The sequence below is a fragment of the Olea europaea genome, chromosome 12 (assembly GCF_002742605.1).
Source record: "Olea europaea var. sylvestris chromosome 12, O_europaea_v1, whole genome shotgun sequence".
NCBI lineage: Eukaryota > Viridiplantae > Streptophyta > Magnoliopsida > Lamiales > Oleaceae > Olea > Olea europaea.
In genome coordinates this window covers 18,429,177-18,433,686 of record NC_036248.1, presented here as the reverse complement: position 1 = coordinate 18,433,686, position 4,510 = coordinate 18,429,177, and positions in this window count along the sequence as shown.

The window sequence follows — 4,510 nt, the reverse complement described above, 5'->3', positions numbered from 1 at the left end:
CCATGGCAAGTGTGCAAAACCTCCATGCCTAGCTACGAAATCGTCCCATAGATCAACACACTTAACTGGGATGTTATCCCCATATACCACTGACACCACACAACTCCGTTTACCATTACATGCATTAACACGAACATGGATAGTTTGAGCAGAGCAGCCTACCAACAAGACATCTACATCAATTGGATTCCAACAAACCCAAATTCTGCCAATCGGAGAACAATTATAATTCGAAAGGACACTCCAAGAGTTGAAGATGGCATTCACCACCTTATTTTGATTCTTCTCTTTAACTTTAGTTTCCACTAACCCACATAAAGAAAGCCTATTGGAAGCAATACGGTTCTTTTCTTCAGATTGTTTGACGGGGTCGTTTAACCCCCTGACATTCCAGCATCCAAAAAACATAATTAAAGTCAAGGAGAGAATCACAGCCTCAAAATGACTAGCACCATCTACCTCCCCTAGGGGAGTGATGCTTCTTGCCTTTCTTATGCTTGCCTCCTGACTATTCTTCTTTTTCTGAAGTGAATCTCTAGCTTTCATAGCTAACATGTTAGACTGCGAGACAGAAGTATCACTATCATCTTCACCTAGAATGGCAAGAGGATCTGGAGAAACTTCACCTTCTTCCCCAATTTGAGAAGTCTCAATAGGCACATTCGATACCTCCAGATGCAAATTAGGAGCACTAGGTGGAGAAGATTCAACAACATCTACATGAGCCACATTGACAACCACCAGATCAACCGCTCCTTGGACCTCCTTAGAAATAGGCACACCAACCCCAGAATCAACACTAACTCTAGACTTCTGCAAGCTTGAACAATTCATTTATATCCTACGACAATCATTTAGACAATGATACTTGAGACTTCATCTTGTCTTTGCTATGATGGGTTTACTATACTCGAAGAACACCATTATTGTGTGCTTGCTAAGCGATCAAGAGAGATTTATTATTCTATCCTCGTAAATAGCCAGCATATAGATGGATGGGAATGATACTGAGATGATTATCACCACAATGCATATATGTCCTCAAATTTTCTGGCGAAGGGCATGGGTGAAGCAAACTTTTTACTTGAGGTTAAGATTTTTAGTCATGTTAAAAAAAAATTCTTAATTTGTTTCAAGTGACTTACAGTAAGAAAATTTTGAACAATTTCAAATGCAAAAATGGTTAACAACTATCCTATTGAGAAAGAAGATGCCTTATGCCTGAACATGTTTCTTAAGATTTCAAAAGAAAAAAGAAAAGATGGTCAAGTTCTTTATGCGAGTGTCGTGCATATCTTGATGAACGTTATCAATGGCGGAGCTACGAAAAATCATTGAGGTGGGCTGAAATCTTAAGAAATTCCAATGACCTCATGCCATATGTTATCGTCATTCGAGATCCGATTTAAAAGGCTAAACTCATGACTTTCTTGACAAAGTGCAGTTACTAAAGCAAGAACAAATCTAAGGGGCCGTTTGAGTCCCATTATTTGTAGATTATAATGAGATGAATAGTATTTTTTTGAAAAAATGAGTGGTTGAAAAGTTTTTGATTTACGTGTAATATTATTCTATTGAAAATTGTGTGATTAAAAGTAGAAGAGAGAAAAATTTAATTTAATGTAATGAGAAATAATGAGGCTCAAACGGGGGCTAAATGTCAAGTAGAAAATCGATCCACTCTCTAAAAAATAAATCATGATAAGAATGAGCAATATACACCCCAATCAAAAGCTAATAATATACCTAGCGAATACTGTTTTAAGATAAAAGTCTTAAAGAATTTTGACAACAATTAATTTCAAACAATTAAAAATTTTAGAAGAAAAACACAATTTAAAATGTATATGATTGTACATCACTATTCTCATAATACTATTCGAAGTGGGCATTAGTATTCTGTAGTAATACATTTTAAAAAAAGGTTGAACCCCAACCTTGAGAGTCCCTACCACTTCGTTCTTGGAGTATCGCGAGGGAGGTAAATCACAGGTTGTACTCCAACAGGTCAGGAAACAAGAGCTTGCTTATACACTGGTGCCCACAAAGAGTCCAATTTCATATTTCAAGAATCGAACTCTCACACTGCGATTGCCAACAAGGCTAATACTACCTCACTCCTATCATTTCCACCACTGGGTTATGCCCACAGGGTCTGTAGTAATACATTCTAATCTCACTTTAAGCGAAAAAATCGACTAGAAATGTCGAGGGTCCAAAGAAATTGGATTTATTTTACTTTATATTAATTTAACTAACTTCAATAATATATTCATAATCATATTATTTCAAAGTAAATAAGTTTTTTAAAAAATATTAATTTTATTGATAATATTAAATATATAGAAAGTTACTTATTTTGATAATATCTATTTCATGATCAAAATAAGTACATTTTTTACTTATATGTAAGTAATCTATGAATACATAGATAAAAAGAAATTTTAGTCAATTGTAAGTTAACCAAACATGTAGCATCTCGTATTGTTAAAATAAGTCATTAATTTTATCTTCAAACAATATAAATAAATTTTTTTATAATTTATTTAGCCCCCTTTTGACCCCCATTATTTTAAATTACAATTTTCTCTCTCTTATTTTCAATCATACATTTTTTTATAAAATAATATTATGCGTAAATCGAATTTTTTTTTCAACCACACATTCTCCGAAAAATATACTATTCGAAAAATTATAAATTGAAATAATGGGGGTCAACAGGGGCTTACTTTTACAAGTTAACTTTTTAAGCTTAGTCAAACGTGCATGAAATATTGCCCCAGTTTGGCTCCCATTTTTTGAAATGAAAATAGGTGAAATAGTTTTTTTTTTAATTGGTGGTTGAAAAAGAAGGAAATTTTTTTGATTTACGTGGAATATTATTTTATGAAATATTGTGTGGTTAAAAATATAAGAGAGAAAAATGAAATGTAATATAATGAAAGCCAAACGGAGGCATAGCCTATGTTTGATTCAATTAAAAAAAATTATTTAAATTTTAAGTCAAAGTTATCAATTACTTTAGGGTTCGTTTGATTGCAAAAATGGAATTTGGGTGGAAAGAAAATGAATTCCAAGGAATAGAATTGCCTAAAACTTGTTTCCTGGATATTGTCAATTAAACGTGTTTGATTGACATAATTTGCCAAATGGAAAATGTCCAAATTTTCTATCGTTTGACTTTGTTTTTCATGAAAATTATAAATCAAAGGAACAAAATTTGTTACAATTGAGGATCAAATTTGTTCCAATTGTCAAAAAAAGAGGCTGGAAAACCAATTCCCACACCAAACCAAGGAAAATGTACATGTGTGAGGAAAAGGAGGAAATCAAATTGTTTGAAAAATTATTTCTATCAAACATGACAAATCGTGGAAAATGGAAAATCTACCCAATCAAACAGGCCCTTAAAGAAATGAAGAATCGAATAAGGACCGTGTTTTCCTAACTTTTTTAATTTATGTATCTTAAATAAATCAAATTGATATAAGTTTTATCTAAATTTATTATTCTATCGTAGTGCTATTTCTATAGTTTTGAAGAAATCAAATTGAAAGCCCAACTATGCCTCTCTTCATTATTGTAAACTCATTATCTTCATTTTTTCTTGATTTTAACAATTAAATCTATGAATAACTCAACAAAAAGAAGAGCAAAAGATATATAAGATTGAATTACGTTATTTTGTAACAGTTAAGATTGAAAATGTCATTAATCGAATTAATTTAATCTTATTTTAGATATTAAAAAAATTAACTATTATATGAAACCCAGTAACCGAATGAAACAGAATCGGAACAATTCTATAATTATATACAAATAATTACCATTTGGTCAGGGGTAGGCCTCGACTATGACTCAAGCATGCCCATGTACGCTATGATGTGTACTTAAATTGACATGGTTACGTAATTGTATCAATATAATCCAGTCAAATGCTGATCTTTCTCATTGAAAAGCAGTATGACGAATATCTCGATGCCTTAGAGGAGGGTTAGTTGATTACATACTTTGTTATCAAGTATCGGATTTTTGATTAGTTGGCTATAGAGACGCCAAGTAGGGGAGCAACTTAATGGAGCACAAATCAATATCTAGTTTTATTTTATTGCTTAGTGATGGTTCCATATCTTAGTGTAGCGAGAAGCGAGTTCCAACAACATCATCACGGATTGAGAATCTCGCACACCCTTCCTCCTCCATGGCTCCATCGAATTTTATCCTATCCAAAACATTAGTCCCATGTCAGACGTGCGATCACGTGACTACTGGCAAGGGATTCCACGTAAGCTTCTCAGCAGAAAAACCAGTTCAAAGGAAGTGTGTATTTCGACCGGGACAACCAGTCAAATACGAGCGGAAGAGTAGGAAAATTCCCACTAGAAAAAGTCCTAACCCTTTAATAAAGAAACAAATCTTGCGGGCCGGTTGAGCTGTCATTTGGAGTCATGTACGGTGGATGACGTCATCTATTTGGCCTTTCTTCTTGAGTTTTTTCGACTTGCCCTTG